This window comes from Pithys albifrons, chromosome 5, assembly GCF_047495875.1.
Source record: "Pithys albifrons albifrons isolate INPA30051 chromosome 5, PitAlb_v1, whole genome shotgun sequence".
In the NCBI taxonomy this organism is placed as follows: Eukaryota; Metazoa; Chordata; class Aves; order Passeriformes; family Thamnophilidae; genus Pithys; species Pithys albifrons.
The window spans coordinates 9,888,972-9,914,522 of NC_092462.1; the positions used below are offsets into that span (position 1 = coordinate 9,888,972).

At 42.0% G+C, this 25,551-nt stretch overlaps 1 protein-coding gene and 1 non-coding gene across 7 annotated transcripts in view; both read right to left on the reverse strand.

The window, feature by feature from the left end:
• The window catches only part of WDFY3 (WD repeat and FYVE domain containing 3), a 173,113-nt gene that overhangs the window by 139,394 nt on the left and 8,168 nt on the right, over positions 1–25,551 (reverse strand). The gene's annotated exons all lie outside the window — the stretch shown is intronic.
• Positions 1,676–1,748, reverse strand: TRNAR-CCG (transfer RNA arginine (anticodon CCG)). The gene has a single exon. It is a non-coding gene; the product is annotated as a tRNA-Arg (tRNA).

Genomic DNA, 25,551 nt, shown 5'->3' on the forward strand with positions numbered 1-25,551 from the left:
TTGCAATTCTCTTTCATATGTGTTATTTATTTGGTCCTGAACCAAAAGTTTAGTTTATCTGTATTCCCACAGTACAATTGGAATGCCTTGTCTCCTTAAGTCTTGGTTCCCTTACATTTATCCTACTTCCATATTTTGTCAGGGTCACAATAGCTGGAGAAATACTTTATCAAAAGCATCTGCACAAAATGAGTTGTTTTGACTTGCAGTCTCAAAACTAATAAGTGCAGGGGGGAGCAGGAGGTTCTGTTTAAACATATGGCTTCCTCTGTGCCAAAAGTATAGCAGTCCTACTTTACTTACATCAACCAGTCTACAGTATTGCCCAAGCTTTAATTCTCCCTATCGCCATCAGCTGTGTGACTGCAAAGCCAACAGCACACCCCACCTACACTGCAGGCAAGGAGAAAAAGGGCAATTAGAATCATAAAATCGATTGGGTTGGAAAAGACCTCCGAGATCATCGAGGCCAACCCTTGGTCCAACTCCAGTCCCTTTACCAGATCATGGCACTCAGTGCCACGGCCAATCTCAGTTTAAAAACCTCCAGGGATGGGGAATCCACCACCTCTCTGGGCAGGCCATTCCAACGCCTCTCTGCAAAGAATTTTTTTCTGATCTCCAACTTCAATTACCCCTGGCAGAGCTTGAGCCTGTGCCCCCTTGTCCTATTGCTGACTGCCTGGGAGAAGAGACCAACCCCCACCTGGCTAGAACTTCCCTTCAGGTAGTTCTAGACAATGTTGAGGTCACCTCTGAGCCTCCTCTTCTCCAGGCTAAACAATCCCAGCTCCCTCAGCCTTTCCCCACAGGACTTGTGCTCCAGTCCCTTCACCAGCCTTGTTGCTCTTCTCTGGACCCGCTCCAGCACCTCAATATCTTTCCTGAACTGAGGGGCCCAGAACTGAACGCAGTACTCAAGGTGTGGCCTCACCAACGCAGAGTACAGGGGAAGGATCACTGCCCTGGTCCTGCTGGCCAGGATATTTTTGATCCAGGACAGGATCCCATTGGCCTTCTTGGCCACCTGGGCACACTGTTGGCTCATGTTGAGCTTCCTGTCAATTAGTACCCTCAGGTCCCTTTCTGCCTGGCTGCTCTCCAGCCACTCTGTCCTTTCAAGCTTGAATATCCCAAAAGACAGACATCCTCCTAAGAATTCTAACTAAACTAAGCAACAAAATAGCTTAGTTTTGAACCCACTGGTCACACCCAGCAAGACTCTGGAAGCACCCAAGACAATTCAAGCAACACCAGTCTCCTCACATTCCCCAGCCTAGTGAAGGCTCAGAAGCATCCCAGGCAGAAATAGCAGCTGGTGTGTGTCCTCCAACACCAGAAACAAACACCTCCTTTATGTTCAAAGAAAGGGTCTATGTTTTCCAAATGCGTATGGCCAGACTTCACGAGGGAAGATTTGGGAAGGGCTCTCTCTCCCCACATGGGTGTGCCCTTCCAGCCTGCACAGTGGATTGTTTAGGTGAGGCACAGCGTGCGCAGAACTGGCCCCACCGTTTAAGTCCTAAGGTCCATCTGCCATGGCCGAGCGAGCTTGGACAGTGACAGGGAAGTCCTTGGGACTGTCACAGCACCCGGTACTAACCGGGGCTGACCCTGCTGAGCATCCAAGATCTGACTGGATGGGATGGCAGGGAGGCATTGAACTGCCAGGGGACAATCCCACTGAGACTCGAACTCAGGACCTTGGGATTCGGAGTCCAGAGTGCTCTCCATTACACCACGGGACCGCCCTGTTTTCCAAATAATCAAGACTTAAATTTACTTTTCTTGGAAGGTTTCTTGTGGCATTCACCCCTTCTCCTGGCTCTCCAAAGGAACAATGTGGTATGCAGGCACACAGGGTACTCCATGGCTGCACTGCCTACAGCCTTCCTTACCCATCTCTGTCCATTGAAAGGGTGCAGAAAGAAACCCCAGTTCCCTCTGAATGAGACTGCACCTTTCCAGACACACAGCACCTTGCTCTCTGGCTAATGGCTTTTCCATTAGCACACTATGCAGAGGCTGCTGAAACCCTAATGGAAGAGCAGCACAGCAAGGCACCGAACTGCCCATTTCATATCCCGTGTCTTCTCCTGCCTGTTTCAAAAGTGTATCAAGTGGCAATTACCTCATGAAAAAATAAATGATCAGGAACAAAGATAACAGAGAGCTACTGTGGTTCCCCTTGCAGTGCAGAACAAGTGCCCCCGTGATTTCTCCTGCCCAGAACTCTGCAAGGCTGCACACGCAGGCGGTGTGTGATCCAGCAGAGGCAGCAGCGGAGCAGCCACACCGCCCCTCCCAGCTCTGCGTCACCTCAGAGCCCTGACCCACCACTGACCCCTGGCAGCAGCCACAGCTATTATTTTCCAGAAATCAAGTGTCATTCAGAAACAAGTTTCACTCACCAAAAACATCCCCCACCCATGGCTTACATAAAGCTCCCTGCTGAACTGAAGGGCTTTCCTTCACTTCAAAGAGTTGGAACATGTCATTTGCAACTATCTGCTCAAAACAAAATATTAGGGTTGGCCGGCTTGAGCATGACCAATGAAAACAAAAGTGAGACATTTGCTTTTCCAGACAAGTCCCAATCTACAGGCATTCCTTGAAGTGCTTATTTATGTAGTTTGTATAATTGCATAAGATTATAAAAATATTTTTCCATCACATGAACAAAAGCTTTTTGGCTCTTTTAACTGCAAAATACATTGAGTCAACATGTATTTTATACTAAATGCAATTTTTATTATAAACATCTGTTTTAAACACAAAGGATATAGTCAACTGAACTTTGACTACTGCTTATCCAAACATCCTTCTTCAGAACTGATGCTGATAAATCAATTTCTAATAACATGCATGTATGACTTGAATAATTTCTCTTAGCTGCCATTACTTCTTTGTCTTTGTCATTGAAATAATTTGCTTGCTGTAAAAAGCATTTGCAGTCCTGCATCCCACTAGGTGTTCAACCAGAAGCTCAGTTAGGTGTCTATTTTTGACTGAATAGAGCTAAACAAGTCAAATACAAGTTGATCGCTGCCCTCACCAGACATCAGACAAAAGGTGCTGAATAACAAATCTCAGCAATCACAAACCCCTTGGTTACTGCAAAGAAAACTGATAAAGTAACACCATAAAATCTGATTTTATGTACATCTCATATCTGAAAAAAGAAATACAAATGTTTTGCAGACTTCCTCTTAGCTGCTTTCCCTTTAATATATTTGCAAGTATTCCTGTGTGGATACTCTATCAGGTTTATGCACTCTGTTCTGGTGGCATCAGAATATTTAAAAATTAAAGCCCTAAAACAGCATCAGGTTTCTCCTGTGCCACACTCCACAGGTATTCAACAGAAACCTATTCAGACCTAACCAGCCATTTCCCTACCTGCTTCCATGTTTGGAAAGTTACAAAACTCACCTACATGGTTTATATAAGGGAAATCAAGGAAGACACTACATAGGAACTAAGCACACATCAGTGAGAGCTGAACAAGACACTGATGTTGAAGCCCAAAATGATGCTGTTGATAGGAATTACAGTAATAGAGTGATAGCACTTACTCCACATCTGACAGAGATAAAATCCTGCCTTTAACTGAAAGAATTCAAAGGGATCATAAACATTGTGTGATCCAAGTACGTTTTCTGCCTTTTCTAGTAGAAACGTGTGCTTAGCAAGCATTGTCTGGCCCACTGGGGCACTTTCAGATGCACTACAAAGGGACATGATGACAAAGCCCGTCTTTAGCCAGATGAGGTGAGAGGTCAGGACCAGATACCAGCAGGAGCCAATATCTGAATTCACCTTGCCTACAACGATGAGAAATAACTTCAGTAACAATTTATTTCTGCTACACGTGAAATTCAAGAGAATTACAAATGTGGGCAATGTGTTGTCTGAGTATATCCAGCTGTTTTAACAGTAGGATCACGATGAAAGAGCCAGATGTTTCCCTCTGACAAAGACGAGGCTTTAAAAGCCAACAGAAGGGTCAGGTTCATTTGCAAAAAATGAACAAATAAAAATCCCAAACAGGCAGAGAACTTCAGTGTCTGGCTCCATCCAGAACCCTCTTTCGTTACAGTTTCTAATCCACTGCTTCTGCTAAAACAAACTTTAGCACTGTAAAACTGCATGCAGGAACAAGTGAAGAAACCACATCTGTTTTCAGTAAAGTTCACAACACCAGCAAACTGGGTACTTTCTTCTCACAGTTATTACTGGATTCTTTCCTGTTTTTAAATCTGACTCTGGGCATTCTTGTCATACTTCCAAATGAATGCAGCTTCCTACTGAAGACTCCATGAAACTCCTCATGGTCAAGAAAGACAAAAGAAATGCATTAAGGCAACATTTTACCTTACCATAGATAAACCCCAGAGGTTCACAGTAAAACCCATCAAAAATGACGCAAAGAAGTCTAGACACTTGTCACCACAGATCAGTCAAAATTTTTCACCAACCATCCATCTTCTTAGAATATCCAGCTTAGAATATGATCACCCATAAATGGGTGTTCTTGCTGTCCCCAAGCCCCAGTGCAACACAGCTTGGAAACACTAGAAAGGTGGTAACAGTGGTGACCAAGGAGGAAACACCACCACACCTTAAATGCAACATTCTGGAGGGGGAACATATAATCCAAACAACTAATCATGTTTAAAGAGGAAGGAAAAAATACATTTGGAAAAAAAAATTAAGATATCCCACTCTGCGCAACAACGTGCCAGGTCCCATCCCAACCCCAAAACACAAACACTTTCGACTTCAACATCAAGGGGCAGGACCCTCATGAAAGGGGTCTTAATGACAGACCATCACACCTACCCTACTACATAGAACTCTTAAATGTTGCTGCTCTTTGCTAAAGTCATCCAAGAGCTCAACACAATCAAACTACAGACCCAGTGACAGACATCTCAAGCACCAGGCACTCCTACACCTTTCAAACAATGGCTCTTCTTTACCTAAAGATTTCTAGACTTGCATTTCAGACAGATTCTTTCCAACACTGCAAAGCCTGATAAGATATATATGCAAAGTGCCAACCAGATACAACAGGAGGAGACATCATCCCAAAGAAACTGCTGGAACTGCATTCACATCTCCTCCAGATGCAACCTGAACAAAGAAAAAGAACTTCAACTATTTGGCAGCAGGCAGAATTTAAAAGCAAGGGAAGTTTAACACCAACAACTCAAGCTTTGTTAAGGCAATACAATGCAAGTCAAGGAGATAAATTCAGGCTCATTTACTGCAGGCAAACTCTGTTGGACAGCCCAAGTCTTGCTTCAGTGTCACTGCAGTCATTTGGAAAAGTCAGAAAAAAACAACTCCTGATTTCTATACCACTGCAAAGAAGAAACCTTTCATAAAGTGTGCATTTATGTTAAGCCAAAGCCAAAATTAGTCTGAAAAAGGAACAAGAAAATTGTCATACACACTTCATGTTCCTTCACCTTTTAATTACTCCCTAATTAAATTTGCAAGCTTTGATAATATCTACTACTATAAGTTGATGCTCCAAATGGAAATAAATGCTAATTCCCCCTCCAAATGAACTATCAAACCCACGTGCATTTAAATAGATTAGTAAAATTTATTTCAAGTTGTCTTCAGAATAATCTCATCTACTGTACTCAATCCTCAATTCCCAAGTCTTTGCCAGGAATGCATTAATCCACAGTCACCCATAAACAGTATTCTGCTCTTCACAGCAAAGAAAAGCACTTCTTGTAGAAGTAAATCACAATGTGTCAGTGTTAAACTCCAGATGCTCCCTATGTAGATACACTGAAACGACTTGCAGGTCACCCGTGACATGTCATCAATTATATTGCCTGATAAGGAGCATTATCTTTTTACATAAAGGGTTTCAAATTCATTAACTGGGTCTTACTGTTATAGCACCAGGATTTCTGCCACTGAAATACTGGATGCTGTCTACATGCAAGTACAGAATGATACAGGATGGAAAGCATCTGTGAAGGTCATGTGGCCCAACCTTTGCCCAGCACAGGATCCCCTTCAATCAGGCTTCTCAGAGGTCCAGGTGAGCTCTGCATCTCTAAGGGCAGAAATTCCACTGTCCCTTTGAGAAACCAGCCCCACTGTTTACCTTCATGGTATAAATTTTTACCCTACTTGTGTGCTTGTGCTGCTTGTGTCCAGTGCCTCTCATCTTATCCCTGCGCATCTCCACGAGGACAAGGACAGGCAAAATTTCTACAACAGTCATCTCTTCCAAAATAAAGATTAGTGACCATAGAAATACTTTATAAGTTGATTGAATATCAAAAGACAGGGCTCTTAATCATATCAGTCAGATACACATTCAAAGAGTGAATTTTTTAATATAAGCTATTATTTTATTTATGAAGGAATAAATAAATGTTACTGAACACACGCAACATTTTGCTTCATCAAATCAGAAACAAACCCCAGAATAATAGAGGGGGATTCTCTGGTTATTGAAAGCTAATGCCTGGCTAGCCCTTTAGCTTTCCACAGGAATGCATAAAACCCTCTGGATACAGAGACAAATCCTGATTATCTAAATCACTTGTATCAAAAATTATGAAATCCAAAGGTCAGATACCTGCCTGGAGGACAGATGCTCTGGCATTCCACAGAACTGATCAGCTACCCCGATGATATTTAGAGGCTTGCAACACAATTTCAAGTACTATATTCCATTGTCTCAATGGTGGGGGGTGGTTAATTGTTTCTTTTACAAAGAGAAGTGTGTAAGTGCCTCCAAACAATACATTCAAAAGAAAATAAAGATTTTTCCCTCTCAATTAGTGTTTACATGCCAGCTTGCTCATTATAGCTACACTCACTGATGTTGTATTGCATAATGCAATCGATGGACCACTACGTTATCCCTGCCATTAATTCCAAGCTCATACTCATTTTTATTTCCTTTAATTAATCACAAAGTTACAATTTCCTAACAAAGACTGAAGGCTGACCTATATTAAAAGGTGCCACAGGCTACTGGCCAACCAAAGACGAAGCCAGGCTTTTCACAGCACTGCATGATGGGAGGACAAGGGGACAACAGACATAAATTGATACATGAGAGGTTCAGACTGCATATAAAGAGAAGCCTTTTTCCACCCACTGAGGACAGAGAGGCACCAGAATGGGGCTCAGAGAGGCTGTGCCATCTCCAGCCTTAGAGGTTTTCAAGACACAAGAGGATCAAGCCCAGTGCAACTTTGTCCCACCTCACAGCTTGTCCAGCTGCAAGCATGAGGTTGGACTCCAGGCCAGCCAAGGTTTCTTCCAGCCTGAGACACCCTGAGATGTTCCTTTCCCCACTGTCATGTATACACTCAGTCTTAACCCCGGTGTCCCAATCTAACATTTAATGTGCAAAGTCACTTGACTTACTACTGCTCTGCTTTCCCAAATCTCCCAACTGTGTGGATTCTTCTCCCTATAAAGCCTTCAGTTTCCTGCCTATTCTGTTACTTTACAACAGGAAGGGCAACCTTTCACCAGTGGATATAATGTTGTCTCCAGGCATCTGCTTGGAAGGCCAGAAAACCAGTCATTAAGTCTGCAGTAAAGGAGAAACAGGAGGAAAAGAATGGAAAGCAGACATACTGTAGACCATGGTGGGCTGAGGACGGGCTCTCCCAAGCACACAAAACTCCTCACCACTGACTAGCAGAGTCTTCTGTATTTGACTCACACACAGCCCTACAAATTCCAAGCCAGTTTCCTCAAGAGCTCTACCAGCCACCTCCTACAGCACTCGAGGCCTGTGACAAGTTTTTCTCCAGCACCAACAGGGCAGGGGCAACATTTTGACCTGGGCTAAAAACCCTTCCTTAACAAGGATCACAGAGAATCATGGCATGGCAACATTTTGGTGGTCCTACCTGGAGTCAAGTCGAGACCAGGGTATTACCCAGGAGCAGCTGTCCTAGCGAGATGCCTTGGACAACAGCAGAGCTATTGCATGGTGCGGTACTACAGGAAACATGTTCATGAAGGAATGAGCTGATCTTACACCAAGTTAACTCCTGCATCTGTGAATCTCTGCTTTTGTCCATCTCCAACACAGAGAAATTGTCCCAGAGATAATGGCTGTGTTTCTCACACAGCAGCTTTAGCCTATGTGCATCTGCTCAACAGCGTCCTCCCACAAATGCCTTGGACAAGCCCCACAGCAGGAGAGCACTGAGCCTCTTGCTCAGTGTGTGTTGAGGCAAAGGAAAATCAGGGCAACAGGCACAGAGGAAGCAAACTTCCAGGGACATGGCCAGCCAGGCTGCACACACTTCCCACCAGTCCTCCTGCCCCAGGCCAAGCACTGTTCCTGGGCTGCACAGCTGGTGTCCCGGTATATCCAGGGCTCAGAAGAAACAATTTGCAGAGGAGCTTTCATTTTTGGGTTTCCAGCCACCTCTTTCTGTTCTACAAGAACTCCTTTTCTGGTCAGTGACCTTCGATTTCAAGCCTTGAACTGTACATATTTCAAGAAACTGTTTCCTTGCTGTTAAATTAAATGTTACTGTTCTGAGAAGGTCTCTGGGTCACATCTCATTTTGCTACAGAATTCTGCCAGCTCAGAGAGAGATGAGGCAATAGGCATTCTGACCACCAAAGGATCTTCAACACTGCAACTGAACAAGTCAAAGTTGATGATAGACATAAATCCTAATAATAAAGATTTACTTATTCTGTCACACACTACAGCAGGAATCTTCATCTCCCAGAGTCTGTTTCCAAAGCACATACACAGCTATGAAAAGTTTTGTAGCTATCATGGTGCTGGTCATCTCACCAAAATCTGCCAACTTTCACCTCTCAGAGACTTCTGCAGAACTCTGATTCTCATCTCTCAGAAGAGTCTTTTTACTCAGCTCCCTGTATTCCCATATGTAGCCAGTTTTTTGTATTCTGTGGGTTTGCAAGACTAGTATATATTCAGACAGCTCTCACCAAATCCAACTAATTTCAAACTTAAATGAAGTAACAAGTCATGTTAGGAAAGGAACATTAAGACAACAATTTTCGTAAATGCCTTTTTACTGCACAGTTTACCAGCATCTGACGGTAAATGAGACAATGCCTTATTCCAGTAGCTACCCACAGAACCATTACCATGATCCTGACAGAAGATAGACCTGAACACTGTCCAAGATTATTCATTCTGTTCTTGGGAGAGCTTGTTCTGCAGGCTGCCTGCAAAGTCCTCACAGCTTTGGCTTCTGCCTTCTTGGCATCTGAGAGGGATCTCATTTTCAGTCAAACTCTTTCTGTTTTGACCAGCTAATACAAGTGTTAGAAATAATTTTTTTTCAAATTTCCAATGAACACCAGCAGACTAAAGTGATATTGAAGATCCAAACAACTGCTTCAGTCTGCAACGTGAAACCAGAGTGCCCAAAATCAAAACTCATCTTTTCATTTAGTGACCCCCAAGTTGGACAGACCCCTCGCACACCCCTCCCCATGGGGCTCATCACTGCACTTAATAAACTAATTGATTTTTCTTTTCTCTTGAACCAAAGTGAAAAAAGTCCTACTAAAAAAAAAAAAAAAAAGAAAAAAGAGAAAAAGTGTCGAATGGAGTCACTCTTAAAATCATCTGCAAAAATTATGACCATGTACGTCTTTCTCTTCTTTCAGAAAGCAGCACTCAGCTCTTGAAACACGTTAGTCTGTTTCTCAAAAGTGTCTCCCTAGACAATCCCTTCATTCCTCAGTTCATTCATTCATTTTTCCTGAGATGGTACATCTGAGAGAGAGAGATCACAGGCCAAAGATATCTCATAATACACACTCCTGAGCATCATTAACTTAAATCAGATTCCAATCACTCGGTAATACCCATTTTTATCCTCCAATTAACAGTCCAATGATGTATTGCCTAGCAATCCTAAAAACTTGAAAGTGTGAGAATGCAGAAAACTGATTCAGTTTTCTGTGCTTTCTTTCTGTCCAAGCATGTGCTCTGCACAAAAAGTGTCCTACTAAGGCTTCAGACTTGATGTCTGCACAGGGGGAATGTTCAAAGATCTGTAAAAACAAATGGATGCAAATTTAAGAACCAAACAACTTCCAATGGGTAAATTTTAATACACAAAGGAAAAAAGGTTAAAGACAGTGAGTGACTTAAGGAAATGTCACTTGTGGATGTGAAATTACGATGTCTCTTCAGTCATCCAGTTACCTCCTTATTTGAGTGGTCTGCATGGCCAACCACGAAGAGAAGCACCAACAGATCAGAATTTTATCTCATTTCCCACAGTTACACAGCTCTCCCTCTTACACAGGCACAGAATCATATCTTCATTAGTAAATAATTCCAACAGATTCACAGTTAATGAGTTTGTGCATGCATGACTCTTATGTTTCCATATTTAAGTTTCTGGATTTTTGTCTCAGGGGTTTTTGGGGAGGGAGTGTGTTTGGTTTGGGTTTTTTTGCTGAGGGAGGGCAAAGGGACAATATTTAGGACAAGGAATATAACAGCTACCTGATGCTAAGTCTCGATCCTTCCTTGTCGCCCTTAACACATTCTTACTCAATTTGCTGCAAATATAATGGAAGAACTTATTCTTCCTGTGTATGTGAGCCACAACAATACCATTCCTCCACAAGTTCTTTCTCTACTACCCACTCACAGGATTGACCAAATGAAAAAATCCTACTACTCACATGAAACGCAGTTTAAGTTGGTCACAATTATGTTTTCCTATTGCAAAGGTGAAACTATTTGAAAATTCTGCACTAGAATTGTCAGAGTAAACCAGAAAAACATGACAGGCTAAAATGGTTTGTGCCATAACCAAAGTATTAACAAAAAATATGTTCATAATGGAGAAAAATAAACACACGGCCCAATACCATAGAGTTCCATTACCATTCCACAGCATAAGAAATAAGTGAATATGAATTAAAAAGGAAGTTAAAAACTGGTAAGGTGTAAAAGCTGTTAGCACCATTTAAACTGTTGTTTATTTATTTTTCCAAGGGAAAGGAAGTGTCCTTACAGTTACTTTGAAAAATACCATTAAAGAGACCAGTTAATCATAATTTGTTGACTGTGGATTCCTACAATTTTTGTAAAGAGATTTCACATTTGGCTTGTTAAATCATTAAATAAAAACCAAAGTTCACATGGTATTATTTTAAACAAATCTGGCTTCTCATGACACAATCAGAATATTTTGGTTTGCTCTGACAGGAGCACTGTAAGGTACCAGAACAATCACATTCACACACGGATTTATTCAAACAGAGCTCAAGTATCACAGAACCAGGAAACAACATTAATGCTTGTCTTGTATGGCACAAGTCATCAGGCTTAGCGCTGTCATCACCTTCCTAACTTATAGGGACTTCACTTTTTTAAAAAAAAAAAGCTTAACCAAGGTAAAATCTTAGACCCTCGTGCTTTTCAACTTCCAAACAACACAAATTTTCATACGCAACCCACATCTGTCAGGAGATATCAAGTTGGAATTAGTGTCTTTAAAGGGACCGACTTAGGCAATAATAATTTTGCTGTCTCTGCAATGAGAAGTTGCCACCTCAGCTCTCTTCCTGATCAATATTTGAAGTGTAAACAGACTCTAAATAAAGTGATCAAGTGCCACTCTTGATCAAAAGTCTTCTCAAGCCTCTTCTTACCAGGTAACACAACTGAAATTTACCTCCTGTAAGAGGAAAGATGCAATGGAGGGGTTACTTTGAACTCTCTTTTAGAAGAATTAACATTACACGAATAAGCCCTTAGCAGTTAATTAGAAAATCCAATCAGCACTTCACAGGAGAGAGCACAGACTGAAATTCTTCAAGAATATTACTAAACTTGAGCTGCTGTTCATTTCCAGTGTGCTCCAAACACCACTGGTATCGACACTCACCTGCAATTCAATAGAAGCACACACAGAATTATCATTTTCCAGTGCTTTCAATAGAAAATAAACTCTTCAATAACCAAACTCAACAGTGCACTGAGGGGAGATTTAAGCTTCTGTGACTTGGAAAGGAAACCACCAGATTTTAAAAGTGGGAAAAAAAAGTAACCTTTTCCCCAAGGTAGCGTCTTCTTCCTAAATTGTTCAGTTCTTAAGACTTCTAACTTAAACTCTGACTATTTTGGAAAACAATAGTAAGAAAAAAAGTCTTTCATGTTACCAGACTCTACCTGACCTTGCCAAACACACCACTACAACCAGTAGTCAGTCACACACTAATTTATGCAGGTATTCATTGGAACTGCTAAAAAGTGATTAAATGCTTCTGGAGGATCACAACACTTAAAATCAGGATAAATCAACTGGAAAAAAACACATACATAAAACAGAGACATGGAGGCAAAACACAAAAACTCCAGAAACATGTTGGGATTAGGACCACAGAATATCACACTAAGAAGGTATGAAGAGCAATTTCAAAATTTCCAGTGAAGTTCTGGGCCTTACCCAAGCATTCCTTTGTGAACTCTGTGTTAGGCCAGGGCACTCCCACCACCGTGCTGACAAAGACACAGCCATGACATCCAGTCTTTATTTTTGTTCTGGTGTATTTTTCCAGAACATTTTTTGCAAACCTTCCCATCATTACTTTCTGAGCTCCCCCAGTACCAGGGTGTTCTGATAAAGTACAACTGCATTTGTAGTGCCAGCTCTGCAGGGCTGAGGTAAGAATTCTCATAGAATCCTCACTAACAATGGAAACAATCAAATAACTCAGTGATAACATGGCTACAGCACAACAACATCTAAACAGAACTCAATGTCCCTGTATGAGGATCTTGGAGGGCAGAGGTATGAGTAGACACGACTGAAGTACACATGCTGTGCATCCGGTCTTCTGGTTGCAACAGAGAACATCTTCTGTATGTCTGGTCTGTCAAAAACTGAGGCATATTGTCACTGAAGGAAAAGAAATTTCAACAAAAATAGCTCAGAAAAACCAGACCACATTTTCATACAAATGACAGCACCATAGAGTCATAGAATTGATTGGGTTGGAAAAGACCTCTGAGATCATCAAGTCCAACCCTTGGGCCAACTCCAGTCCCTTTACCAGATCATGGCACTCAGTGCCACGGCCAATCTGTGTTTAAAAACCTCCAGGGATGGGGAATCCACCACCTCTCTGGGCAGCCCATTCCAATGCCTGATTACTCTCTCTGGCAAGAATTTTCCCAAGTACCTGATCTACAGTACAGACTGTGAGCAAGAAAATGCATCCTCCATATTCCCTGTAACTTCTTTAGCAGAAGACTTACAAACTAAATCAGGACCTTAAACCCTTAACCCCAATTTATTTCCTGATATAGGACACTAAGCACTAGAGCCTATTTATGACTGATGCAGATCCCATTTGACATGAAACACAAGCAGTGCAGCAAACAGCGTGGGATCACAGATCAACTATTATTTCTCCTCTACTGGGACTTGTACATGGTGCACTCAGTTCAACTGCAAGCAGGAAGAACACAGCAATGTAGACTACAAGTCTGTCATCTCCTGTCCCATCACACAGGACTGTACAGGCAGGTTTCCAAATGTTTATCATGGATCAAAACAGCCTGCCTTGGTCACTTAAGCTCACAGGAAGCCAACACAGCATAAAACTGTGAACTGAAAATGAAGTGTGAATAGGGCAAGCACTTTTACAATATATTGACTGCCTTTATTATTATACTGCAGTGAGATCACTTGGCTCTAAAAGCATGAGATTTACAACTACCTCATCGTATACACAGGAGTGCTATATTTTATTTCATGATCCCAGGGCAAGGCCAGGGAGGAGAATTCAAATTTTTCTCCAGCCCACCCTTTGAAGGAAGGAAAAAAAAACCAAACCAAACCAAACCAAACAAACACCAGTTATTTACATGTTTCTAATATCATGAGAACATGAACTTTAACTTTCGACCTTTGCTTCAGAGCAAAGGTTATTTGCAGTATTTCATTCAGATTCAAGCAAATGCCTTGTGTTATATTCCCATAAAGTATCCAGCAATTCTACTTCTCTGTACAGTTAATACTGCCCATGACATACAAGGGCAGCTGGATTTTGCAGCACACCAAATTGAAGAATAAAAACCCACATGACCTACTGTCTCTTTGGCTGTTGGAAAGAGAAGGAAACAGCAACATGGGAAAGAAAATTATTTGTTCACAAACAAACCAGGGGGGCAGGGAGGAAGAAAGTAAAGGGAAAAAAGCAGCAATCAGAACAGCAGCTGGTGCTTGGGGACTAGAAGGACTTTGGCTCCACAATAACAGGATCAGTTGCATAATCGCTGCTGCCTGAGAAGTTATACAATGTCTGCCCTTCTCGTCATAAAGAAAACAAATAATCAACAAAAAATTCCTCTTAGGGAGTAGCATCTAATAAACAAAATACTACATGTTAAATCCTACTAAAGAGAAGGAGCTCTGTGGTTTCAAATGTTACTTTTTACCTTAGATTACTGAAACATTACACATCAAATTCAACGTTGACTCTTACTAAAAACATTGTATTTCCCTAAAAGCAACATGTCCTGACACCAGTGCCAAGCCACAAGAATTTACCACCTGGCTTTTCCAGCCCTGCTCTCAGGAGACATGTTTGCACTGGAGAAAGATGTCCCTGAGGCCAAGTTGCATGAAATGTGACCTCTCTTGTTGCTGTAGAACATTACAACTCCTGTGGCTATCATGACATTTGAACCAAAATCATAAACTACAAAAGAATCCCAAAAACTAACACAGTTCTAATTCTATAATTGGATATTTTGCAGGTACTTACAGCAGAACTGGCATAACATTCCTAAGAGGAATGAAAACAAATTAACCTATGGAATGACCCATCACTGAAGGGTGAGCAGGAAGGAGGTTTTCCTGAGTGGCCATGTACTGTGCAGACCTGAAGGCTGTGGCACTGCACAGAGTGGAGGTGAGGTTGGATTCAGGCGTGACAGACCACAAAGATACTGCAGCCAGATTCAGAGGCAGCTGAATTTTAGTTTGCCAGCACTTGGACCAAAAGAACAAAAGCTTTATCTCCACATCTAAAATTTGCATTTCTCTGTGATTATCTCTCTCCTGATGTAAGTCTTGTCCATTTGGTTCTTCTTAACTCTGGGTCAGAAGTTTTATATCTTCTCACCATTTGGGCTCACAGCCCAATGCTACTGCATTGCAGAGTCAGCAAAGACATGATGCAGCAATAATTCTGAATTTCTTTGGATGTGGAGGTGCATGTCATTGATGTCAATCCCTGAAAGCCACTCAGGCAAAACTCAGAGGCCCATGGCATTTCAGAAAAAAAATAAAAAAGCCCCATAATAATGACACTGAGATGGCCATTCTGACACCTTCTGTCCTGTCGTTATTTTCTAGCCAGTGTCTAGAACATTACAAAATTCACTGTGCAAAGACAGAACAAACATTCACTCTTCTACTCATCCCTAGAATTCAAAGCATTCCCCCTTGTGCTCAGCACAGACCACTTCCAAAAACAATTGCAGGAATCCGAAGCTTCCCATGAAGAGCAGCGGAAATACCAGGATCTGTTTTGCAGTGGAAGCACAGACCCGTTTCGGGAGGGAGACACCAAACCTGTGCTACCCTGGCCATCACTCAGCTTGTCAGCTCCTGGGTGAGCAGACAGATGAGAACAGCACCATCTCCAGCCAAAGGAAAGAGAGAAGCTGCCACCCTGACAGCCTGCACCAAGGAATATGGGGGCCACTCTCTGATTCTGTACATCCAAGATATTCAGGGACCAGCAATTAGAGAAAGGTCCAGCCCTCTCTGCAATAACTCATCAGCCCCGAACCTGTCTCAGGAGAGCGATGCAGGTGCTGTTCTGCCACACCATCCTCACTACACTGCACCAGACTGTCCTGACCAGCTACAGTTTCAGAAGCATTGCCAGGTTACAGCAGCATTTCATCAGCAGCCACCTTAACAGGAGAGCAGCCCATTCCAACTCCACCTTTCTGTTGGTTTTTTGTTTTGTTTTGTTTTTTCATATTAGGGATTGCTGTAGATTGCAATAATCCAATTCCTAAAGCCCCTTGTTGTGAACATGCTACAAAGCAGCAGAGCTTTATCTATAATGTCTCAGTTCTGAATTAAGTAAGCCACTTACCTTTCCTAATGCTTCTGCAACAACTCAGAATTTTGATTAATGATGTGCCCTGCAACAAGGGCCCTTACACCAACTTCAACAGCAGTGCCCTCACTCCCCCCGGCTCTCTGGCAAACGCTTTGAACAATTCTCATGTTCAGGACTCAGGGGAGCCATTTTACCTGTTCAAAGAGCAAAGCAACTCCAGCCAACTATCCAGGCACTCCTGTACACTAATCCAAGTGCAACTGGAACAGCTATTGTGGGTAAAGCACGTGATGCTCTTTTTTATGGAAAAGACAAGATCTGAAAATGCCCCTCCTGCCCATTCCTTTTGGTGCTAAGGAAGGGGCAGAAGGAGAAAAACCATAAATCTAAAATGTTCCAGGACTCCAATAGACAAAATCTGGCACTGGAATAAATTTACTTACAAGACAGATACCTAAATGCTAAAAACTAAGCAAGTCAGAAAGCTCATAGTTAAGATTCCAATGCTTCTTACTCTGCTACCCACTGTCTAATGCACAGGTAAATGATTTACATTAAAATGTGTCTTATTAGTAAATTTACACATATAAAAGACAATCAAAGGACTCACTTCTTAGATGTCTAGGCTTGCTCTAGAGCTGATAACTTCTGACTAAACAGCTCTCTGAAAGTTTGAGCTTCAAACCAGTATCTAAGGTAATGGGAATTAAGTACCTGCAAAAGGCAATTATTTCCTCCCAAGGCTCTAAGGACATTCTGCACTCTGTCTTGATTTTGGACAGCTGGCACCACACACTTATGAGAGGTGAACTCTGCCCTCTGTGCAGCTCAGCTGATGAGCAGTTTCTTCTAACTCAAGCATCCACTATCCAATATCAAATACTTCAAGTCTATAATGACTTTTTTTTTCAATGAAGAATGGGCAGACAACTAATTCAGACACTGAAAAAGCCCTCCTAAGACACTCAGCTTTTTCCATCCAGGTAATTTGGATTTAGGCTTCACAAATATAATTGAGAGTCATTCTAAGTCCTGAGAAGTATTCCCCATTAAATAAATCTTACCTCTTTCTTCAAGGGGGGCGGGGGAGAGAGAAAAGAACAAACCAGAAGGAAAGAAGGAAAGAAAAAAGGCAACCATCAGTGACTTGGAAAAAAATGACAAAACTCAAAAATTGAGCAGCTAAATTCTGGATGCAGGAAGGAACGTGGAGATGCATCCAAAAGACATGAAGGAGATGCAAAATGGAACAGACCACAGTCTTGTGGACACACAAGTCCTGAAAATCTGTTTACTTAAACCACTAGAAGCTCAAATGCAGATGTTCAAATCTGACTATTCCTGCTTTATAGCCCCAAAGCTTAGTTTGGGAAGAGGTCAAAAAATGAAAGCGACAATAGCATAAAGCAATGAAAATAATTGTTATTTGTTTTTTTCTTTAAACCATTAAAAGGCTTTTGCCTGCTTTGTCAACAGCATAATCTAGGAAATCCCACAGTTTACTGTGTTTTGGCCTGAAAAGAACACAAACATGAACATACCACTTCCTAAACTTGTCAAGTCTCAACAGCTACTCTGCTGCCCAGCAAAAGAGAGAAAGAAAACTTTCATCTGTGTACCATCCCAATCAATGTGAACTGAACACAAAGATACAAAATTAGGATTTACATATCTTGTATAAAACTGAAGGCAACTCAGTAATCAAAAATTCTATGGACAAAAGGGAGCCAATCTGGACACTTAATCAGAAACAATTATGCTGATCCCACATTACCTGTGCATTTAGATCCTAAAATAAAAATAACAGCAAATGCTTTTCTAAAAAAGGCAATAATATTTAGAACATCAATGATATCCTGGATGTAGATGAATAGAAATTATTAGAAGCAACTGGGGAGGATGAGGGATAATAAGATCTCCATACTAAAAACCAAAACAATAAAAAGGCAAGGAGGAGGGGAGAGTTCTGAGGATGGTCTGAGTGGATCAGCCCTGTACTGCTGCCTGTGGTTTCTCCCCTGCTCTGACGCATTTCCAGGAGGACTCTGGAGGAATGCTCTGTAGCAATCCTTTTCCAAGCAGTATTTTGGCATCAATCCAAAGCAGTTCTTTTAAACAGAAGCCCAGCACACAAGATCAGCAGTAGACCTGTAGAAAGTCCACACAACAAAATTTTCCAACAACGGCATATCAGGAAGGGCATAGAATTGAGATTATGACACACACACAAAAAAAAGACTCAAAAAATCCCTCAGACCACCAGAAAGGATAAATCACTGCTCTGACAAACCAGCACACACACTCTTTGGTTCACTCTCCTAAGCAGTTGTGTTTTTTAAAAGAAAAAAAAACAAATAGGAGAGAAAATTGCTACATTTGTTTCATTTAAAGCACTCACTGGAGCTTGCCAGACTTAACAAGAACAAACACTGCAAGGGAAACACTAACTGTGAAACAGAGATGGGTCACTAACCTGGGTTCTCTTACTTGTGGCAAGCTGACACATTCCTGCTGTCTGCCTGTCCAGACTTGTCTGCACAACGCCTGGAAGCAGCTGAAAAACTTATAACCATGTTGATAATGTGAAGTGTAATTCAGACAGCACCTCCTCCCTGCCAAGAACTCCCACCGTCCAGCAGGAGGTGCCCGAAAGGGATTGGTAACTGGGGTCACACCACTCCAGTGAGATGAAGAAAGGAAGGAAACAGAGTAGAAATAAAAACTCAGGGTGACTGAAGAGCAAGTGGTGTCAGAGGCAGAAAAGAAATATTCTCTCCTCAAATCCCCAGGGTTTTTCCTCCAATTAAAGAGCAGGGACAAATTTCTCTCTATGTCCAAGTGAGACAGACTAATGCAATTTCCTAAACTGAAAGATGATGAGAAAAAGAGTTTTGCATGATGACTGCAACCAAATTTTCTTAGGCTTGCAGATCTATTGAGATAACTTCTCTAAAAAGTTCAGAAGAGAAACTGTCTTCCAAGAGCTACTGTGGCACAAATGGCACTGCTTTGTCTCCATCTCCCTGCCCTGTTGACAACACAACCTGTATGCTGGAAGCCAAAAAGAAACAAACTGGTGTAGTATTGGGAGGACGTCATGTTCTGAAATCATCTGACATGCTTAAACTATTGGGGGTAAATAACAAAAAAAACCCAACCAAAACACAGGATCACAAAAAACCCACACACCAAAACAACAACAAAACCCTACAAAACAAATAAACAGACTCAAAGAAGCAACTCCCTCCAAGGCCTTGCCTATTGGGTTGAGTAATGAAATTTCAACCATTTTGAGACTGAATTGAACATCTTCCTCAAAGATGTCTGTATTTGCTCTCTCACCCACATTATTAAATTGATCATTTTGAGATAAACAGGGTATCCTCACATGAATATATTCCCTTACTACCAAAGCTGCCATGAGCTGCTCAGTGTCGTTAAACGGATACCTTCAGCTCAACAACCTCACTTTAATCACATTAAAGGTACACGAGCTAATACAACAAATATATTAACAGAGGCAATAATTCATGCACCTGAATGAACACACTGAGGGGATATGTGGTAATTTCTGACACAATTATTTGGATCTCCTTGCAGTCAGGGCACCCTCCAACAACGTCCATTTAGTGCAGTGAAATGCAGGGCTACACACCAGGAACCAGAGTGCAAAGAAGGGATCCGAGTCCACAGAGCACAAAGCCCAAAATGACAACCAGAAAGTCCATGGCAACAGGAATGACATGACCCTTGGAAGCAGCAGAAGGCATCCTCAAACTGGGGAAGGAGGAGAAGGTTTCAAAGCAGGCAACAAATAGAATCATAGAATCGATTGGGTTGGAAAAGACCTCTGAGATCATCAAGTCCAGCCCTTGGTCCAACTCCAGTCCCTTTACCAGATCATGGTACTCAGTGCCACAGCCAATCTCAGATTAAAAACCTCCAGGGATGGGGAATCCACCCCCTCTCTGGGCAGCCCATTCCAATGCCTGATTACTCTCTCTGAAAAGAATTTTTTTCTACTCTCCAATTTCCCCTGGCAGAGCTTGAGCCTGTGCCCCCTTGTCCTATTGCTGAGTGCCTGGGAGAAGAGACCAACCCCCACCTGGCTAGAACTTCCCTTCAGGTAGTTCTAGACAGTGATGAGGTCACCTCTGAGCCTCCTCTTCTCCAGGCTAAACAACTCCAGCTCCCTCAGCCTCTCCCCATAGGACTTGTGCTCCAGTCCTTTGACCAGCCTTGTAGCTCTTCTCTGGACCCGCTCCAGCACCTCAACATCTTTCCTGAACTGAGGGGCCCAGAACTGAACACAACACTCCTTATACCAGGATGTCAACAGACAAGCCTGAGACATCTAGAGGTCATTCCTCTTATAGCTGCAGAGGGCAACCAGAATACAAATAATGACTACCAAATACTTAAATTTATTTTATTTTTCACTCAAAGCTTAATTTATTATTGAAGGTCAAGAGAAAGTTAGAAAGAGACTGGGTCATCTTCTCTGCATGCAGATCCTATTTACACAGCACACAGCTCTTTGACCAAGCAGGCAGCAGCATTGCAATAGGAAGATGAGCAAACTCACTTTCAATATGAGAATAAAAACCTCTTAGGAGAGTGATAATTGGCCAAGAGAACAGATTACTAACCATGCAAGATTTTCCCCTACCTCAGAGGCATTAATTACACAGGACATCCTTTTAGGAGACACCTCCATTCAAATAGAAGATGTTGCAACCAGTGCAACACTGCTTTTGTGGACAATCATTTCTTACTGTAAAAACAAGTCACAACCATCCAAAGATCACCACTGAAGTACCAGATTCTTTAAAAGGCAGTTGTTTTTAACTAAAGAAAGACACCCCATGGAGTGAAAAGATGTCAGGCACTGTAATGACACTGCTCCAGTATACACGTTTTTCAGATACTGCTCTGGAACATCCATGTTCTTGATCCTTTCCTCTTTCTCTCCTCCTCCTTTTCTGTGACTTTTTATTAAAAAAAATAATTTAGACTGGCTAGCTATTCTTCAAGATGAATCAACAGGATACTGCAAAACAAACATCAGAAATATAAGAGTAACCCATTAAGAGGTATAAATGTTGAGACAGGACTCTGTCTTTAGTACAAGCCATCAGCTCATGATGAAGTTTTGCCACCTTCCTCCCAGCCCTGTTTAACACACTTGTGTGAGGTCTTAGGAGTTCTCATTATAAATGGAATAATGAAAAGTGAGCAGCTTGCTTACATCAAAATGCTTAAGCATAGCAATGAGAAACAGAAATGGAGGGCAAGAACACCACTTTCTTTTTGTCAGAGAGAAATAAGAAATATCATTAACATAATACATACATGCACATAAACTCCACACAGCTCAGTCTCAGCATTATTCTAAAATTATCTGATGAGGGAACTGGAGTACAAGAGAAAAACTTATTTTTTATTTCAACACTCAGAGTCACAGTAAACTGGTCAAAACAAAATCCTCATGTTTTCTTCACCAGACTATTTTTTTTCTTATCTTACTTAAATGTTGTTAGTGAAGAAACCAGGGGAGGAGGGAAGGGGATCTATGTTGCCTTTTTTATTTTTTTATTTTATTGGCAGATTTTTGCTTGTTAACTAGCAAACTGGATGTGGCCATATAAGTAGTCATTACAAAAACAGGAAAAGAATTCTATAAAATTCCATGTATCTGCAGACAAATACCTCTTGCCAGCATAAATAGCAACAATACTCATATTAATGAGAAAATAACATAAAAAAGTCTTCATAAAAACCTCCATTTTCCATTCATGTAGAAAAAGCATCTTCCTGAAAACTACCCAAGAAGTCTTCCTATGCTAACAAGGAAACACAGTACTGTGCACCTACTTTTCTTCTTTAAATATCAAGACCATTCACTAATCCCAAACAATGCATTTCTTTTAAAACCCTGGGTTGTTCAGAGACTTTTTTCCCAAACACTAATTAATGCTTTAACAGAAAGTATGACTTCTGACCAATGTTCTTGCCATGTCCCAAGTTAATACCAAACTTTCAGTCAAGTCAGGGTGTTCCTGATAGAGCTCCTGTCCCTCTCCCCTTGATTAACCATAGGTCGTTTCCTTGAACAAACACCCTAAGCAAAGTAAAAGGGCCAGAAGACACTTATTGTTTATAATTAATTTGTTTAAATTCACAAAAGCACTTTGCTTTCTCCTCAGCAGAGGGAAGAGCCTTCCACATGCTGTGCTAACTTCTCCACTGCTGGTACCTCTGGGCTGCTGACACATCACAGCTGCCCTCCACTCCAAGAGCAACACAGAATAAATCTAAGCAACAGACTCGTTATAAGTCCAACATTGAAAAAGACCACAATAAAACATCCACTACTTTCATAGCCCATCAAATTAAAAATTATCTTAAAGATTCACATGTTTTCATTTGCTGCTTGAAGGAGACAAAACTTCATCCCACACCCTTATCTCTTCCTCCAAAAAGGTCTCTAAAGTTCATGCTCCCAACTACAACACCCCAGTAAATGTCCTGCTTCACTCATGATCAGATGTCCCTCCCAACCAAAATTTCTCTGTTGTGTTTAAACTGTCCTCGTGAACTTAACCTTTAAGAGGAGTCCCTCACATCGCACAATAGTGCTGAGTCTTCCAAGACAGCAGTGGTGAGTCTGTTCAACCCAAGTTCTGCCCCATCATTAATGCCAGAATAAACCCCTCAACATGTTCCTGATATATAATGGAAAGATGCTGGAGAGCCTTTCTCAGAGCATTAGAGAAATTAATGCATCTTTAAGCACACTGGTAAGGACAAGTCTGCAGAGGCAGAATGTGAAAGTAAAAAACCTAAAATCCATCCCTCCCTATCTCTTCACAAACACACACACACACACCAGAACAGTCTCAAACCACAGCTGAATCCTGTGTAACAGTATTAACTATTCACAAAAATAGTTACAAAGCACCGTATTTCAAGGAAGTTTTTATAAATAACCTTTATCCTGTTACAAACAACAGAGAGCAAAAGAGACTGCTGTTTTCTGGACACAAAACATTTGGCCCTCCATCACATGGATTCACAGGCTAGTTATCTTCTCTGGGAACAATATGGAACTACCAGGAACTTAACCAAAATCAAGAAATGTATTTCAATTTACTACAATCCTGCAGTGTTTGAAGTGCTCCACTTTCCTACTCAAAGGCAGCGCAGTGAGCCACACTATCCTTCCCCTGTACTCTGTGTGGTGAGGCCACACCTTGAGTGTTGTGTTCAGTTCTGGGCCACTCCGTTCAGGAAAGATCTTGAGGGGCTGGAGCGGGTCCAGAGAAGAGCAACAAGGCTGGTGAAGGGACTGGAGCACAAGTCCTATGGGGAGAGGCTGAGGGAGCTGGGGTTGTTTAGCCTGGAGAAGAGGAGGCTCAGAGGTGACCTCATCACTGTCTAGAACTACCTGAAGGGAAGTTCCAGCCAGGTGGGGGTTGGTCTCTTCTCCCAGGCACTCAGCAATAGGACAAGGGGGCACGGGCTCAAGCTCTGCCAGGGGAAATTGAAGTTGGAGAGCAGAAAAAAAGTCTTTTCAGAGAGAGTAATCAGGCATTGGAATGGGCTGCCCAGAGAGGGGGTGGATTCACCATCCCTGGAGGTTTTTAATCTGAGATTGGATGTGGCACTGAGTGCCATGATCTGGTAAAGGGACTGGAGTTGGACCAAGGGTTGGACTTGATGATCTCGGAGGTCTTTTCCAACCCAATGGATTCTATGATTCTGTGATTCTATGAAACCAGACAACAAGAAGGTCTAGGGACTCAAAAGGCAAGTTGAACTTCATTCTGCAAAGAGGACAGAGAGCAAAGAGGAGGAGAATTTTCACCTTTCAAATTTATTCTGTCTGTGCCAGAGGAAGCTAAACCCTCACCTTGGTATATTCTCTACTCAATATGAGTTACTTCAGAAAAACATTAACTATACTGATCTCCTTTAAAGACACAAAGCTAGACAAAAAGGTTTTTTCAACTATACTGTTTGCAGTACACACAGCTGCTTCCTTTCATGAAAAAACCCCAATCAAACACAAAGCTAAAGGTTCACACCATCAGGTGTATTTGAAGCACATATATATATACATACGTGCTTTACTGAGATAAAAAAGGTTACAGGTTTAGGTGGTTTAACTGATGAGTAGGCTGTCCCAAACCACACCAGGAAACTCTCTATAGATTTACAGGATCATAGAATCCATTGGGTTGGAAAAGACCTCCGAGATCATCAAGTCTAACTCTTGGTCCAACTCCAGTCCCTTTACCAGATCATGGCACTCAGTGCCACGGCCAATCTCAGTTTAAAAATCTCCAGGGATGGTGAGTCCACCCCCTCTCCGGGCAGCCCATTCCAATGCCTGATTACTCTCTCTGGAAAGAATTTTTTTCTGATATCCAACTTAAATTTCCCCTGGCAGAGCTTAAGCCCATGCCCCCTTGTCCTCTATGCTCATTTTGGCCGGGGCAGAGTTAATTTTCTACACAGTGGCTGGTATGGGGCTGCATTTTGGGTCTGTGCTGAACACAGGCTTGGTAATATAGAGATGGTTTTGTTATTGCTGAGCCGGGCTTACTGTCACACTGGTGAGAAGACTGGGAAGTTGGGAGGACACACAGTCAGGACAGGCTACACAAACTGACCAAAGGAATATTCCACACCATATGACATCCAGCTCAGTGTATAAAGTGGGGGGAAGAAGGAGGAAGGGAAGGACAAGCAGAGTGATGCTGCTTGTCTTCCCAACTAAGCTTTGCACCTCATGGGTCCCTGCTCTCCTGGAGGTGGCTCCACACCTGCCTGCCCATGGGAACTGGTGAATTAGTTCCTGGTTTCGCTTTGCTTGTGCTGTTGCTCTCCCTGTTAAACTGTCTTTGTCTCAACCCACAAGCTTTCTGCCTTTTATCCTTCCACTTTCCTCCCCAGTCCTCCTGGTAGGGGACCAAGTGAGCAGCTCTGTGGGGCTTGGTTGTTGGCTGAGCTTAAACCACAACACTGTACAAGTAAAGAAGCAAAAAGAATCCAGCTACTCGTACAGCACATCCAGAGTCCTGTCTGTACAGGAACAACAGCAGAGAAACTGCAAGGGATTTCAAAGAGACACCAAGGAAGCCTTTTGGTATCATATGCATCCTATGTAGTGTCCTCCAATGTCCCCCCACCCTGATCCAACACTGCTGGGAACACGTTTATGTTCCTGGTAAAAAATTTAAAGCAAAGTATTTCTGTCTCCAGAAATTACTACATTCAAAGTAAGACATGTTGCTACTTGGCCTTTACATGCTCCAATCATGAAAAGCTTGAAGAGATACTCCCTGGTTACTTCATGACCCACTCAAAACTAAATTAAATATTCTTCACTAGCTCAGCCTCGCTGCTCAGAACTGTGAAAAAGAAACTTTTGCAAACCTA